Source organism: Furipterus horrens, unplaced genomic scaffold, assembly GCF_987537825.1.
Source record: "Furipterus horrens unplaced genomic scaffold, mFurHor1.1.pri manual_scaffold_1, whole genome shotgun sequence".
Taxonomy (NCBI): domain Eukaryota; kingdom Metazoa; phylum Chordata; class Mammalia; order Chiroptera; family Furipteridae; genus Furipterus; species Furipterus horrens.
The window spans coordinates 20867974-20886042 of NW_028327171.1; the positions used below are offsets into that span (position 1 = coordinate 20867974).

Below are 18069 nucleotides of genomic sequence, written 5' to 3' on the forward strand. Positions count from 1 at the left end.
ACCTATTTAGTTAGGAATGCTTTTGCCAAATTCTGCTATGGGTTTCTTATACGTAAAGTATCCAAACACATTATCGGTCCCAAATGTTTTTATCTTATGACTAAAATACTTCTTCAACTAGTCTTGTCTATTTTTCCTGAAATTAAATAGCTATTTCAGAATTTCATTTGGTAACGCTTAGGTATTCAATCTCAGAGTAAACAAAGATCATCTTTTGTTCCCCTTCACTTACCACTAACATCAAGCGTTGTCTTCAATGAAAAATATTACATTAAAAAATTAAAGCCCACTGATGACTGTGCCTTTGGAATCTGCAGAGTTCCTACAGTGAAGTAAATTACTTGATGTGGAAATACGGAATATGTTCCACGTTAGCTCAGAGGCAAGGAAGACAACTCAGACTGTACCTGAAGTTTGGTAGGATACAGTCTTGTTAGGGATTATTGCTTTATTATTTCCAGAATATGATTGTTCTGAACAGGAATGGTGAGAACAGATTTGTAGAAATGTCATAAATATAAATATATTTTTCTTAAAAGTTTGTTTAATAATATTAATACTGTATAAGCTAGTCATTCATCCTATCTCTTAATTTTCCCTGCTAATTTGCTTTTTAGATGTAGTGTCTGCTTTGCAGAATGTACGATGATAGCTAGTATTAGTAAATGGTAACAGCTGTTCTCCTCTGGACAAGTATGGTCAGTTTTTGTTCTGTCTTCCATTTGCTGAAGCTACACTTTATTAGTAAAAAGTTAACAATGTGGTAAACTTTTTTTTTTTTCTGTTAAAATACAACTGCATATTGATCTGATATGCTGCCTAGATGGACAACTAATGACTGATGACTATGTGGAGTTGTCATTTGAAGAAAGGGAGGAGGCTGGGGAGTGCAGGCCCATGGCCAATTAATGATTTCATACTCAGAGGTGGGTGGTACAATTATATTTATTCTATTTCCCTCATATAGGTAGAAAAGTATATTTTTACTACAGCACAATCACTCTGGCAGGAAAGATGGGACACAGTGTATTAGGGATTACTGTACCTATTAACTCAGAACTTTTATGTATTCTTAAAAATAATATATATAGCTATACTCAAGTCACTTGCTCTTTTCATTAGCTGATAGAGGTAGATCTTAATGCTTCCATTAAAAATCAGAGAAGTAATATGCTATTCCCCATATTTACTTAAAAGTGACCACTAGGTTATCAAATACCAGAGATGTAATTCATGAGTTTCATTCCCAGGTGGCTTTTTGAAACATTAACATACAGTTCCTGGAGACATCTTCTAAGTTTTGTGATTAAGAGCTCTTTAACTTGAAATTTTTAAGTGCAAGTTTTATTTTTTTTCTCTAGTGAAAGTTTGTATTATAAATAAAATTTCAAATGATAAGTGAAGTTATCTCTAGGCCAGTGAAAAAATTCGTAAAGACATAGTTTATAAAATTTAATTTTTACTGACTCAAATACAACAGAGTACAAAACTTTTAAAGTCTTAAATAGAAGAGTAAAAACAATATAGCATGTGATTAAAATAGCAGTCAACTATACATCAATAGCACATATTTTACAGTTGCTGACATAATCTTAAAAACACTTTGTACACAACTGACAATCAGCAAAACTATAAGATTCATAACAAAATTGACTCCATCTTCAGAAATATCAATATGAGACTCTTTGAATTTATATTTCCTATAGCTAAATTAACTCAAAATCTTAGTTCACTAATTTTCTTTTCTGCAACTTGAAAAATAAAAATAGATAAATCACTTATCAAAAGAAAAATATCAGGGTTTTGTTTTTTACTTATGTTCTAGATTATATATATACAGTACCATTTCTTACATAGTTTCTATTTGTAGAGCCAAAGTTGACATCCATAATGAATGACCCTGAACCACTGTTGCACACTGAATGATCAGAAATCAAATTACTTGCTCTATACAGTGTACTAATGTTGCTTTAAAAAACAAATCACCAAAGGTTTAAATTTATATAAGGCAGTCTTTACTTTTTCATATCTATCCATCTATCCATCACCTATTTTTTTTAACCAGAGTCATTTATGCAAGAAGATACAAAAAGCATGATGAGAATTAATGTGTGTAGTCAAGTCTATCAAATGTTAAATCCTTCTACCTAGGAAAAGACAGTTTCAACACTCCAAGCTCTTTCTTTTAGGCATTTATCTCAACATTCAGTAATGTCTATAGTGCTGATTTTCAACTGTACTCTTTACATATTGGTTTCTTCTAGGTCCTGAGGATCTATCTCTTTTAGCACACCTGCATTCCATTTTCTTTCCTCTATTTTCACAAATTAGCTAAACCATATTTTAAAATAATTTTTTACTCTATCTTTATTACATAAACACAATTATTGTTCACTGTTTTCAATTTTCTCTCATACATTTTTCCCCATTGGAATTAATAATAGGTTTATTTTTATTGCTTAACTTTCTATATATTTATGGAAAATGACTTTTTCTAACAACTTTTCCAACATTCATACCAAAGAGTTAGTAGTAATTTTTCTAAATATTCACTCATCAAGTAACGTATTGGTACTATTGGTTTTTCACAAGCATCATCTTCTACATGCATCTATCCTTCCTGCTCTGAATTAGACTGATTTTATTCTGAGTCTGGTACACATCTGTAAACCTGGACTTTATTTACCATTCTCCTGTGTTAGATCACCTTCTTCCTGGATCCTGTGTGTCTGCCTCTTTCTTGGATTACTTGTTCATTTTGCTTTAATACATCTGTCAGTAACTTCTAAGAAAAGGTCATGGAATTTTTATTTTCAAGATGTTGCATTTCTGAAAATGTCTTTAATCTGCCCTACTTGAATGCTAGTTTAGCTGGATATAGAGTTTTAAGTTATAACCGTTTTGCTTCTGAATATTAGGATATTTCTTCTTTTCTTCTATTAGTGTTACTGACAATGCCAATATTTCTCTATTGTATGTTGTTTTCTACCTCTAGAAACTCTCAGGAACTCCTCACTGTACCTTGTTTTTTAAATTTTTACGAGAATGTGCCTTGATTTTTCCCCATGTTTTATGCTGATAATTCATTAGCTTCCTTTATTCTGGGAATTCTTGTTCTTTCATTTTCACTTCTTCATTTTCTCCTCTCTTTCTTGAACACTTGCCATATGAATGTTGGACATCCTGATGGAACCAGATGGTCTCCTTTTTCTCCTGTTGCATATTTCTGTGTCTCCCCATCCCCCATTTAAAAGATATTTCTTTGACTCAATATTCCAAACTCCTATTGGAATTGTTATGTAGATTATTATTGTCATATTATTGTCAAGTACTTATGTATACTTTATGGTTATATCATTCTTTTGTGCTATTATATTCTTTTTTAGAGATGGAATATATTCTATTGACTCACTGAAGATGTTATAGTTTTGATGTTTTCTGTAAAAGTTTTGATTTATTCATTATCTTTGTCTTTTTTAAGTTTTGATATTCATTTGCTTTGATCCATTTCCTTCAAACTGAGCTTTTCTCAAATGATTAGAGTCCCTTTGCAATATATGCAGATTTGAAATTGAAGAATGTCAGTATTTAGGAATCTTTCTGTGGGATAAGGAGTATGGCTGAAGGAAGGGCCTTTTGTGCACTACAGAAGAGTCAGTGAATTATCTGCTTAGAATGTGGGTTGGAGCTATGAGGAAAGGATGGAGAATAGAGATGCTGCAAAAAAGGAAAGACCATATCTACAATATTCTAGAGAATCCTGAAAAATAACTTTAAGGTCAACCATTGTAGTTTTTAAAAATACTGTTCTCAATACATTATTACTCTTGATTCTTCTCTACTGTCATTACACAGTTATTTAAATTTAAGATTTTTGTTTTTATTTTAAAATGTACATCAACATTTTAACAAAATACATTATATTGATAATAATCAAAATATATGAGCTATTTAGTTTCTTACACATTATCTATATTCAATAAATCTTTTGAATAAATTAAAGAATTTTTATAATACAAAGTGAAAATGTTACTTACAATAAACATCTCATTTTTAACCCCCCTTTTTTTTGGCCTCAACAGAAAAATAGAGTTTGCCAAACTCCACTAATTACAAGAGGAGAAGCAGGAGGATCCATGCAAAGGCAGAAATTCTATTAGAAACAGATCTTCATTCCCCCTAGGATACTGGGGAAAAAACAATTCGGAAGAGTTGTTGTTTATTAGTAAATAGTAAACCTATCAATTTTTCTCTTTTACCTCATTCTAGAGCTTCCCCAGTGATACCACTTGTAAAGCAGGAAACTTCACATCAGACAGAATGACAAAATGAGAGGGGAGAGAATTTAAACATTTAAGAAAACAATCTCATGAAAATAAAAGATTTAAGTTTTATAAAGAAGTTAAAATGTATACAAATAAGCATTTTGTTATTGGCTTTGACTATAAAACATCACATATAAACATATAAGCATATATACATATATTTATATATGTGTATCATGCATGTGTAGTATTTCACCACACCAGTCCTTCAAGGTTTTTAAAGTATAAAAAATTGAAAAGGCAGCGAGGACAGTGAAAGAAAGAGTCAGTATTGTGAAGAAAGGTGGAGAGGCCAGATTATCCCAAAATGCATTGGAAATAAAACAATATTGCCTTGAGAGAAGGATAGGTTTTGGAAAGAAAAACTTGGGGCTATTATAAAGAGTCTTTAAAAATCTCAACTTAATAAAATTTGAAGAAAATATAGGTCTTTGAGCACAGAAAACATGATGAAAGCCCTATTTTAAGAAAAAAAAAAGAACGAAAAATATTTTTGCTGTGAACATATTCATATTCTCTACTTCCCTTTGTGTGTTTAAAAAGTATCCTGTAATAGAATAATAATCCAGAATCCATGTTATTAAATATTAATAAAGTAAATGGTAAAAACAAATACATAAAGACATTTGTATAATAGATGCTATATAAAGAGTACATAATTGACTGAGTATAGAATCTCAGATATCTAAATAGTTATGTTGCAAAGCACAAGGTCATAAAACAACACTTCTTTAAGTTTTGTAACATTGGTTTTTCCAAATAGCTCAAAGTGCAAGTCCATTATCTAATTTTTGAAATGTCCCAAGAGATGGGTAGATATAGAAATTAATAACCCAATTTACAGACAAAGAAACTGTACACAAGGAAGCAAAGTGCCCATTGTCAGACAATGGCCAAGCTGAGGCCAGACCCCAGTATTGATTCTGCTTTTTGCAACCTAAGTAATATGGGTGTGCCAAAGGTTTTGAATTCTAGGTCATGTTCATTTTTATCATTCCTGCAAACTTACATAGAAAATACTGCATCTTGTTAGTTTTTGCTATTAAACATTTTCATAGGAGAAGAGACATAAAAGATATTAGAAATTCACATTACTGGATTTGGAGAAGCAAAGTGTAAAGATTATTGGGAAAGAATTAAGAATTATTATATGATTATAATCACACTCTCTGCACTGAGGATACAAGGGAAACTAATCATTTTTACATTATCTATAGTAACTATGAGGTCTCAGTGTCTTTACTGCTGCAAAGAACAAAATATGTGTTATTGAGATTCCCTTATTGAGAAAGAACAATCCTCATTGAGAGCACTGAGCTGTTACTCCAGCTCAAATAAAAGGCAGTCATTCCATTTTAGGGGCCTTTGTGCCCCAAAGAGAATAGACTAGAAAGAACCGATTTGCAAGTCTCTGTTCTTCTTAATTTGAGACCTTTACAGAGAGGCCATTGGAATAACTCTCATATCTGTCATACCATTTACTCACATTCCAGAAATTAGCAAATAAAATAGCATTTGCATTTTGATGTTTATTTTCTATATGTAATATTTTATCTTTATAGATTCACTGTTAGAGGTAACATTAAAAGAACTCTTCTGTATGTATGCATTTATTACTTTTCCCCAACCGACAATTTTTCATAGTTTTGAAAAGCAATTTCTTACGTATTCTTTCCCTTCAAGTTTTTCTTCATCCTCTTTTCTATAATGTGGTTTACCCACATTTTTAATAATGTGGTTTCGCCCACTTGGCATGTTCTCCTGTCTACTCACTCATTTTTCTGCATTTCATCTCCCAGAAGGACTTTATCCCCATGATTTTAGGACTCTTGGATCCTTTCTTTTCCTTCTAATAATACCTAATAAATTTTTATCACAACCTCATCTTGTCTGCTTTTCCAGCTCCTTTTCTGTGACTTCCCCAGTTAATCTCAGCCATCTGGCTCCCCAATCTTTTCCTATAATGCATTCCCTTAGTGGGAGGGACCTTATCCTTACATGCTTCTTTTGGAGAACTGCCATGTTTTCTTATATTGGTTTTAATCGGGAGTTTTGGGGTTTTTACAAAACGTCCTGTGTGGTCGCTCTGCTCTTTCCTAGTTTTCTTTTCTGTTGCTACTTGAGTTTTTTTGTAGCCTCTTCATCAAAATCAACAGCTTTAGTTTGTGGGTATTGATTTACTTGGACATTTTCTTGTATTTAACTTGTCTATTTTCCTTCTCAAGTTTAGGTCTTTGCCTTTGTCTCAATGTCGTTATTCACCCTTATCTTTTCTGTTTGTCTCATCCATTTCAAAGATTAAATTAGAAAAAAAATGTAAAATGTTATGAACTTCACAGTGTGCTCACTAAATGTTTACATAATTTTTATAAGTATCTTGGTTATGGCCATGAATAAACACTATTCCCAAAACCATTTGGTTGAACTCACCCTATTTTCAAAACCAGCTATTTATAATTTCTTATTATGTTCACTTTTCTGTTTCTAATTTCCAGTTTATGTTTAGATTTTCCTTATATTTTGCATATAAATAGATATTCTTTGCTCTTCTTTTTGGTTTAATGGTTCTCATTACAACTTCTTTTATAGGTTATTAATATATTTTTAAATAGTTTTTTCTTGTGCTTTTATTGTCCTTATAATTTCTTCTTTGTCCTGTTAATGAATTCAGACTAAAGACCCACTTTACTTTTGTATTGTAAATGTCAGTTCTTTTATGTTGGATATGCATGTCATCTATCATGTCGATTTTTCTTTTTTCTGAAAACTCCAGAGCAAGGGATGTTGCAGTTTTTGCAGTAACTTAAATGGGTAAGAGTTTTGTCTTTGTTTGTTATTGAAAAACAACTTATTTTATATCTGATTCAAGGTCATAATCTAAACTTAATTACTGCACTTGATATCTCTTATGAAAATAGGCCTCCCTTTGTCCTTTTATAGTGTGTCTCTGTATTTTATGTATCAAGTCCCCTGCTATTGTATCAGTCTTTCTTGTCAGTAATACAGGTAAACTTTAGTCTTTCCTTTGACCTTTCAATAATACCAGTGGCATTCTGTCACCACTAAGAAAATGGTAAGGTATGCATATATACTGGCAGGAAGGCAGGAAGCAATCATATAAACCCTAATTTATAATGTACATCTAAATATATATTTATATGAATATAATTGAAGGGAAATATTTCTTGTAGAGCAAACTTTAACATTGGTTGGCCCGGGTAGGGAATTTTTTAAAGATTTTTATTTTTTCATTTTGCAGAGAGAAGAAGTTAGGGAGAAGGAGAGGGAGAGAAACATCGATCACCTGCCTCTCATATGCACCCCAACCAGGAACCAAGCCCACACCCCAGGAATATGGCCTCACAGGGAATCAGACAGGTGACCTTTTGCTTTGTGGGATGATGCCCAACCAACTGAGACATGCCTGCCAGGGCCAGGGTATGGAATTTTGCATCCATTTTTGTGTTCTTGTTTGTGCGTGTGTATGTGAATGTGTGTGTGTAGTATGTATTTTCTTCCCACAATAATCCTGTTTGTAGGTAATCAGTTGCATCATTTTACTGGAAATGAAGTGCATTTAAGAAAAAACGGATGGCGAGTCTCTTTATCTCATACTTGTTACTGTAACAGTCTCCTATAAGCCAACAATATAGGAGAGAAAGTCAGGTCAGGCAGTCTACAGAAGGAATTCAGCTGCGCCAGGAAACCAGACCAAGCTCTTCTCTAAAAATGCCATCTTACCATTCATTTCTGGAATGGTGAAAGCTGGTCTTTTCTCTCTTTCTTCAGTGCTGTCACTGAAAAAAGCCACATCTTTTCTATTCACATTTTAGATTATCCACAATGTGAGAAATGCTCACAATAAAAACCGGGACACAGGACTTGATTAGCAAAGTGAGGCATTTATTCACGAGTCTGCAGAGTTGGGCACACCCTCAGCCAGGAGAATGTGTGTGCCAAGTAGACAAAGAAAACTGGTTTTATAGTAATGCAATTAGCTCCCCCTCCCTTCTCCTTCTCCCCCTTTTCTCCATTACTGGTTACTCTGGAGTTGCAACCTAATGTGATTATCTAAATGCCCCTTTTGTGATTTGTAAATATGCTAATGTTGTCAACTTCCTTCTCAGAGATCCTCTAATTACATTTGCTCTTGAGACCCTCTAATTACATTTGCCCTTTGTTACTAATGATTTTCTACTGGTTTGGAAGTCACTATATTTCCTTGTTTCTTTCAACAGGATAATCAATAATCCTTCAACGAGTTACTCTACTGAAGAGCCACAATCTTTTTGTCCTTAATTTTCAGTCCTGCTTCTTTTTTATAACATACACATGTTTATGTGTTCACACACATATATGCTTTCATTTCAAAGTGCTTCTGAGACCTCATGCTGTTCTTATTATATGTTGTAATTTTGAGTTCTGCTTTATCTAGATTTGTAGCAAGCTTGTCAGTCCTAAAGGTTTCTTTGTCAACTTTTCTTTTACAATTGACTATTTTTTTCGTCTTTTTCTTCTTTGCCTCTCTTCATTGCCTGAAAATCTATACCTCACTTCCTCATATATAACCATATTCCATTACTTTTCATATTCTAAATTCCTCATATAACCTTTTCACACTTAATACATTTACTATTTATGTCTTTGTAATGTTATACTTATTTTCTTCTGCTTTTTCCCTTCACGAGAAAAAGGAAACAGGTTTCCTTACTTTTCTCATATGCTACATCTAAGAATTTCTAACCAGAATGCTTTTCTTTGAAGTAAGCAGAATTTGTCTCCTTCCCTCATTTCTCAGATTATTTACAGACCTGTCTCTCATTCATTTCAACTACTATGCCTGTTTCCTTTTGCCTTTTCCTTCAATAACTAGAGTAGCAACTCATTCATTTCCTATTTTGCCCTTGAAATGCATATTTCATGTCCCTTCCTTCTCTTAGAGCCCCACATCTTTTTCCTGCATTTTTTTCTGAGCAGATGTTCCAAGCTTAGTTCTTTCATTTCCCCTTTTGTTGATTACAACTTAACATATAATATTATATTATCACATATAACATGATTTGGGTGAATAGTGTACGGACAACATTCCTCCTCAGCACAACTGTATACAAATTTTCTTTATTTTTAGAAAGCGGGAAAGGGAGGGAGAAAGAGGGGGAGAGAGACATCAAAGTGCAAGAGAAACAATTAGTTTCCTCTTGCATGTCCCCAACTGGGGACCTGACCTGCAACCCGGTCACGTGCCCTGACTTGGAATTGAACCAGCAGGCTGGCACTCAATCCACTGAGCCACACCAGCCAGGGCGGTGTGTGTGTGTGTGTGTTTATAATAACTATGGACATCAACCTTATCCTCCATTCCTGGATCACTTTTCTGTACTTTCTGAACACTAATATCATGACATTGTAGGCCTATCTTGGATACATCTCTGGGGGGTCTCCTTGCTGTTAGTAATCTTTGTCTATAAATGAAAAGCACTGGCTCACTAATTAAGCTTGACTTCCCCTTGCCATGCTGTCTTTCACATGTACATTTTCCCACTCCAAACCCTTACCAGTCCGCCATTTCCATCTTAGTATCTACCACTTTGGAGATGCTAATCTCTCATGGTATCTTGCTAAAGTAATTTATAATGTATCCTATGGCCAAAATGCTATACCTGAGAAAAATGAACAGAGCTTTGAGCCATGACTGGTTAATGCAATCACTACAAAATTTTTCCAGCCTTGCTTTTCCACTTTCTCCTGAGGCACTAGTAATCTAAACCAAATTCAACTTCTCTGCTGCTCTGATGCTTTTGTCAAGCTCCTCATTTCCAGGGACTTGAATTACTGTAAATATGTCCCATGGGCTCCTCTCAACTGATTTGGTAATTAGGGTCCCAGTGGCAATGACCATACCTTGGGGCCAGTCTCCATAAAGGAAACAGGATCTCATAATTTGTCCTTGATTGAATGGGGACCTCCATTTTCCTCCTACAAATGCAGTCTTTTTTTCCTCTCCCCCCCTCCTTCCCTCCCTCCCTTCCTTTCTTCCTTCCTTCTTTCCTTCCTTCCTTCCTTCCTTCCTTCCTTCCTCTTTCTTTCATGCTTTTCCTCCTTATACCTTTAGCAAAGCCCTGGCTGGTTTGGCTCAGTGGAATGAGCGTCGGCCTGCGAGCTAAGTGTCGCTGGTTCGATCTTCCAGTCAGGGCACATCAGAGAAGGAAAACTCTGACTCCAAAAAAAAAAAAAAAAAAACCTCCGCTGCCTTGCGGCATACCTCTTCAGGGGAAAGGCTAAGGGAGTAAACCCCGACAGAAAATCCGGAGCCGGAGTCCCTAAGGCGGTTTGACATTGTAGTCAACACCGGCAACTCCTGCGGCGCACCTGAAGTCAAGCTGTATTGACTCCGTCTTTCCCTTGGACCCTTCAGCTGCGAAGAGAGGGGGGGTCTGCTGCATGGGCAACAGCAGACCCTCCATATCACCCTGCCCAGGCTCTGTAGCTTCAGCTCCACTGGAGAGGACACTCCAGCGTCATCGCAAGATGTCGATTCAACACGGGAGGAGACAGATACCGTGTCACTCCCGAGTCGGACTGCACAGCCATTCTCGGCGGTGCAGATAGACTCTTAAGAAGCTACACCATCGTCTCTCGAGACGGACGGCTGCCGACGACGACGACGACGACCTTTAGCAAAGACAAAACAGATGAGATGACAGTATTTTTCTGCCTTCTTAGTTCATGCATTCTGCTCAGCTCTTCCCTTTGCTCTGTGGGTCTCCACTTGGGAATTCTCAGTGGCAGTTAACTCTCAGCAGTTTCTCTGCCACCACTGCCAGTCTCCCAGGGCCCGCTCTCGCTAATCTTCCAGCCTTGAAGCACTGTTTCTCCACCAGACTCTGTGTGACCCCAGGCTGGTTCCTCTAGCATGAGACTTAGGAATTTGCCTTTCACAACTGCATTTCCTGAAATCCTTCTCTTCTTCCTCTCCCCTCCCTCCGACCAATCACATCCACAGTCCTATCGCTTTCTACACCAGGAATAACTATTTCATTAGTTGATCACATCCTCCCTGAACCCATATCTCCTCCTAAGAGAAGGAGCCCACCTTTCTCTCTCTTTTTCTTTTTTTAAGAGTCTGTCACTCAGCCATGGAGGAAGATTCTGAGATTGCTCAGCCCTTACCTTTCTCTTCCAGGCCAAAGTGAACTGTACCATGTCAGCCTGGATTCTTTCCCCAGCAATTTATTGTTGGAAATAATGCTAAGCTGTGAGCTGTCATGTTGAGTCATATCCACCTGGAGAGAGGAGAGAAAACTCGTCAGCAGAGAGATGAGCCCTAGGCACTTTACAGCTATCTTGTGATATAGGAGTTATTTGATAAGGACATTGACAGAGAACAGGTTTGGCATGTGTCTAGTTATGCAGCCGTTAAGTAGCCCTAACTGACCTTTGAACTAATTTTTGTCTTCTCTAAAATCATATGCTCTGGGCTAATACATAAAACAATTTCCAAAGAGTGTATGACACATGTATGCCAAAGTTCACAATTCCTAAACCTTTAAGGTATTTTAGTCATTGGCAAGGAACATTTTCGTTGGTTTTAAGTTGGTCTAGCAAAGCAATGTCAAGCAAGATCATATAAAATCTTGCTATTCATAGAGCATACTGGTTGGATGGGGAGCTTGGGAGTCATCAGAGGGAACTTGCTGGGCATGCAAGTCCTGTGCTGCTCCATCCCATACCTACAGCTGCCTTAGTGACATCTCCCAAGTGATCTGTATGCATATTCAATTTTGAGAAACTGTACTAAGAGACTTAAAATAGATGTTGCCAGTAAACTAAGATAGTATTTTACTTATTACTTATAGTGACTATGATGCAGTCTCTAAGATAAATATTTAGTTATAGTAGCAGGTGTCTAGAACTAAACCTGAGAGATGGGAATCAGAACTAATGTTAGATTTTGAGGTTCTGCTGAACCCTATCATTGAAAGCACAAGAATTTATCAAGGAGTAACTAATTAAATCTCCAACCTGAAGCATTATCTGGTCTCTATTTTGCTTCCTTGTCAGCTATAAATAACTGTTTCTATATATTTTTTAACTCCATTTTATTCTTTTCATACATGAGGGATGGGACTATTTCACCCTAGTATGTTAACTAATTAGGTGCTTTCTTTGGTCACCCAGATATTTTTCCAGAAATGTGTCTAAAGTTGTCTTATTGTAAGAAAATTATCTGGGGTTAGCCCACTCTGCCAGGCTTTCTGTGAGAATCTAACGTAAAAAGATTATAAAATGGACCCAATGATCATTTATTTGAAGTCAGTTAACATTTTCAGTGCTTTTAATCAACTTTTCAGAAAGCAAAATTCCCAAATCTAAAACATGAGTGACATATTAAATTAAATACTGAAAATGTGAAACACTTGGGACATAATTAAGGTTGACACTTCAGGAGTGAACTAATGGAAGAGGTAACAACATAAAAAAATAGATATCTCTTATTTTTGCACACAGGTTTTTTTTGTTGTTGTTGTTTTTTTTTTTTTTTTTTTTTTTTGCCTATTTGGAGTTTAGCTTATATAGTCAAAATATGGGTGTACCAAAAATCAACAATTGACTTATGGTGGATATAATAATGGTGACAAATAACAAATAACTTAAAAAATGTCATATTCTTATCCTTTCTGCTACCATGGAAGCTCTCTATGGGTCCATGATTATGGTGTAAGACTTCAGATATGGGCTCTAAAGATATCTGTGCACCCACAGGCATTATTGTTACAATTGAATGAGTACGAGAGGGGAGACAAAGGCAGGGCCCCCACCAGTTCAATCCGACAAAGAACTTAATACAGAATGCTAAAAGCAAAGGAAGACATGTCTCATCCATTAACTCAGCCGTCCTGGGCCTGATCTGATAATATATTGCCAGGTGTTCCAACATCACAAGAAACACTCTTAGCATGGGAGGAGGAAAGTCCTTGAAATTCTATGTATACTTTCACTATCTGGGAAGGAAAGCCTTTGAAACTGTGCTTTCATCCCAAGGCAAGAAAGGTGGGAGAGGGTCCACGGTGCCCAAAGGGAAGAGACCCATAAACCAGCTTTGGTGAATTGCCTACCTCTGGTCACTACCTGTCCTGAGGGAGTCCCTAATGCTTACAGAAAGAGCCATAAGTAACTCTGGGTAACTGCCCCTACTTTAATTACCTGCCTCCCTTCGCTTGGGTGTTTTACAACAAGATAAACAAATGGAGTCTGCAGCAAGATAGATAAGGATTCAGCTAACAGAGTCCCACACATACCTGTGTTTAAGTAGTCATGTCACCGCCTAGAAAAGCTAGCTCCACCTTTATCCGTCAATCAAAATGTAACTTCTTCAGCCCCAATTCCCCCAACCATATATGTGCTCAGAACACAGGACTCGCTCTCTTGGCTCTTGGCCCTCATGGCACTCTTGGGGTCTTGGCCCTCTGACCACAGGGCCTCTGCCACCCTAGGGCGAGCTTGCCATCCCAGCCCTTGGCCACCCTTGCTTTTGCTCTCCTGTTCACTAATAACTTTGCATGCATGTTAATAGGCTCACTGCTCTGTAATTCTTGACTGAATCGGCGAGAAGAACCAGGGTTTCTCCGATAACACTGTGAACATTTATTTCCCTGTCTTTTTAAAAAAAAAACTAAGTGTATAAAGAAACTGTAGAACTGGCATGTAATGCAACATTTCTAATCTGTTATCAGTAAATGTTGGGAGACATGTCTCAGTGAACCCAGAGAGGTCAGAGACAAAGAGAGCAAAGGGAATGTTTTGTGATAAGGATAATTACAGGAAGACTGTGGCTACAACGTCAGGACTGGAGTCTTTTATTCTGGATTTAACAAAATTCTTCTGAAAATATTATAAAGAGCCCAAGGCTAGGGACTCAGGGCTTCATGTGGATGGGGATAAAGGAAGTAAACATTACAGGAAAGCAGTTTCCTTGAGTGCTCTGGGAGCAAGAAACTTTCTGACGATGGAAGATCTAAGTGGCCTGGACTTTTACAGGTGCCTGCAAGTGCTAGGGCACAGATGGAAAACCTAGCTCAGGATCACCTGCCAAGGGGCAAATACTCAATAGGGACATGTGACCTGTGTCATCTCACACACCCCTCCCCGACACCCACCCTGGTTTAAAGCTAAATCATTCTAAAGCAATATTCAGTGAAATTTCCAAAGGTCTCTACCTGTTCCTAAGCAAGGGCCCGGCTATCTCTCCTTCCCTTCTGCACTTTCCTGCTCCTCCTGCCCCTCCCATTTTCTGTCTCCCTCTCTTTCCCAAGGCCTCCCAGGTCTCTTGATCTCTTCTCTCAGTCCAACCTTGGAGCAACCCTGCTGTCTCCTATGCTGTGTCCTCTGCCCCTTCTGTAATTCTTAATGAAATAAATTTCAGGAAGTCTACTGATTGGATCCATGACAAGTGCATAATTTATAGGAGCAGCTGGGCCCCTGACAGCACAGGACAATCCTCATATTCTTTCTCAGTATGCTCCTTGTCCACTTCGGCTCCCCCTCAGCCCTCTTGCCTTCTCTTACTTCATTGGGGGACACTGGCTGTGAATTCCTTAGACCCTTTCTTCTATTTATTTCTCCTATTTTCTTCCTGAGGAATGTATAAGGGTCTCCTCACTCTCCTAAGGTATAGCTCAGAAGTTATGACATCTTACATATTATACTTAGAAGGATCTCTCAAAAGGATGTCCTTAACTCCTAAATCAGGCTCTCAGTGCCTCTTAACTGCAAAATCATAACAGGTGTCCTGCCACACAAAATTAGGTTTAGTATTTGTATATTGTGTTTGTTTAATCTCATAGTCCTTAGTCTCAGCTTTAAAGTTGAGAGACTTTATATTTGATGTTTATCAGAAGGTTTTTTTTTGTTTTTTTTTTTATGCTTGTGGACCTTGATTAGAGTTTTTTCAAATATCTTTCCATACTCAATGACTGTTGGATTTTCTGTGATTTTAGAGGGGAAAGAAGTGATTTCCTAATGACAGTATAAGAATCTCTATAAATATAGGAAGGACAGCCTTTTTTGTTTATGAGTCTGAGGCTAAACAGATCTGACTTTCCCACAGTTGTGGGTCCTTCTCATTTCTTATATGAATTATTGGCTATTTTTAAAAGTGTAAGTAAAGAAGTAGGATGTTTGGGAAGCTTTGTAAATACTTTGACTATCAGCACCTTTCAAGAGCTGGGTCAGAATTTTCTCTCCTGATACAAGGCTCTGCGAATAACCCCTTCTGTGCTAAACTGTAGTGATCACTAAAAGTTAATTTTCCTATCAATGTCCTGTACTTGGGTGTATTACACACAGAGTAGAGTAGTGATTAAATGTGTGGGTTTTCAGGATGGATCACTTATGTTTAAATCCCAGTTTTACTGTGTGACCATGGATAAGTTAGTTAACCTCTCTTACAGAGAGGTTATAACATAACCTTATAAAATAGGCATACAATTGTCAATTATCATCATAATATATTTTTAAGTATTAAAGATGTTAATCCTTGTTGGATGTGCACAGTGCTAAGTATATAAGAAAGGCTTATTGTTGCTCTTGTTATATGTTATTATTATGGTTAACTATGATGTTCTTGGCATTTCCAACTAAATCAGACAACTGGAAGTTAAGCGTTTATATCATCAATGAAATACAAAACAAATTAATACAAAGCATTTTGGGGAAGTCACTTAAATTTATGCATCATGTTCTTTTCATACCTTTAAGGCATTTAGAATTGGTATTCAAACATCAGTAAATACTGATATGTCATTAGGTCTTAGATTTTAATTTTATTCTTTCATTAAACCTAGTTAAATATTTTACAAATAGAAAGTTATCAATAAATGATGATGGAATACATGTAAATTATTTCCATAAGGCACAATTCTGATTTAAAATATAACTTAGACATATTATAAATATAGTTAAATATGCTGAATGTAAAAGCAATGTTTGCAAAATTTACCTTTTTAACATAATTAAAAAGAAGTCTGAAGTACACTCAGAACAACTATCTCCCCCAAATTCCAAGTTTCAAGTTTTCTGAATGTACTTAATGGTATCTGGACTAAGTGTACATTTCAGAACACTCACATTATGAGTTAATGCATTTGCAAAGGACTTCTGAGTGAGGTTATATAGCTCTTATGTTGCAAATGAAAAATGCAAAGTAGTAAGGAGTTAGGACCTATTGAGTACCAATGGAACTCTTAATGGTTTTCCTTGCTTCCTTCTCTCTCTCAATGAATATCATCCCAGTTAGTACCATCCCAATCAAACAATATGAAAATGTTAAGTCTCAGAATTTTAGAGTCACTTTATTTGGGAGACAAATGAAAAATGAAAGATAATCAAATCCAACTTCCTTATTTTATAGATGAGAAAACTGAGGCCTGTAGTTTTTATTTCAATTAAGACATTTCAAAACAACACTCTTCGTGCCTCTTACTTGAACTATTCACTCTAGTTTTATCATTTGTTTTCATGCTGTTCAATTGACCACAATTCAAAATACCATTGTGCTCACAATACCATGCGTTTGGATATGGTCCTTTCTATATATGTTCCTCTAAAGGACCATTTGGGGTCTGTGGGGAATTTTTCTTTGTGTTATCACAGCAGCTTGTAGTTTTCCTGAGCACTTTTTAAGAGAAAATTACCATGTAACATCTAGGACCAGAAAGAAATCTTTATGGTATGTAGTTTACAGATATTCTCTTTTTGGATTCTTTTTCCTCCAAGAGAAAAGCCTTTGTAAATATTTCATATAAAATATTCCACTAATTAGTAAATGTCAAGAAGTGCTAGATTACATTCCTGTGTGGCCCATTGAAATATGTCCCTGAACAGCTAATACTTTATTTATTTTCCAATTAAACTTAAATACAATTTTCAAATGTATTGGCTAAATTTTTGATGCAATCAAGCCATGAAAACAAGTTTTTAAAAAAGCGTAGTATTTAAAGAAGTCACAACCTATATTAAGGTACTTACTAGAGATAGTAAGTACTAATCACTTAGAAGATAGAATTGGTAGTAAACCCCCAAACCACACCTTAACCACTCTGGGTTGTAATTGTCCTTTATATCTATTTTCTATTAAGTGTATTTAATATTCAAGTTATTTCCAGAACAATACTTTTAAATTATTTTTTATTGCTGCCTCTGATCATTAATATAATGTATTGGACAGGATAATTTGGGAAGCATGCGTGGTCGGTGATAGGTATCAAACAAAATTGTGTTGAGGCAATGAGTAGTATAATTATTTTTACAGACCCCTTTTAGAAATTCTCAAGTTGGTGTTACCAATGGCATCTGCTTATTAGCATTTGGTCAACTGAGAAAAACAATATTGAAATTAAAAAGCCAACACTGACTAGAAGGGCAGAAAGAGGGTTGAGAGGGAGATGGGGAGAATCTCTCTCCTTTAAAACCTGGAGTTCTCTTGGTCTAGTATGTTTCCGCATGTGCCAGAAATCTGGTCTCGGTGCAGAGTCACACAGCAAAGCCAGGGCGTTCCCAGCCGAGCACTGCTGGCTCCTTGGAACCTGCAAACACCTGGCGTAGTTCTTGAGGGCCCTAGACTTCTGCCTCGGACGGGTGGGCTCTAGGACTGTAGGCAGGAGGCTCTGATCGGTCAGAAAGGTTTCCTGTGTGTCAGCAACTTCACTTTGCCGAGATAGTGGCGGAAGAGCGCAGGGAGCGCTCC

At 36.3% G+C, this 18069-nt stretch overlaps 1 long non-coding RNA gene across 1 annotated transcript in view; it reads right to left on the reverse strand.

The window, feature by feature from the left end:
* The window catches only part of LOC150020741 (uncharacterized), a 69421-nt gene that overhangs the window by 10137 nt on the left and 41215 nt on the right, over positions 1 to 18069 (reverse strand). Inside the window, exon 2 of the long non-coding RNA XR_016509861.1 lies at positions 11496 to 11608. This is a non-coding gene — a long non-coding RNA (uncharacterized LOC150020741). The remainder of the gene's footprint in view (positions 1 to 11495; positions 11609 to 18069) is intronic.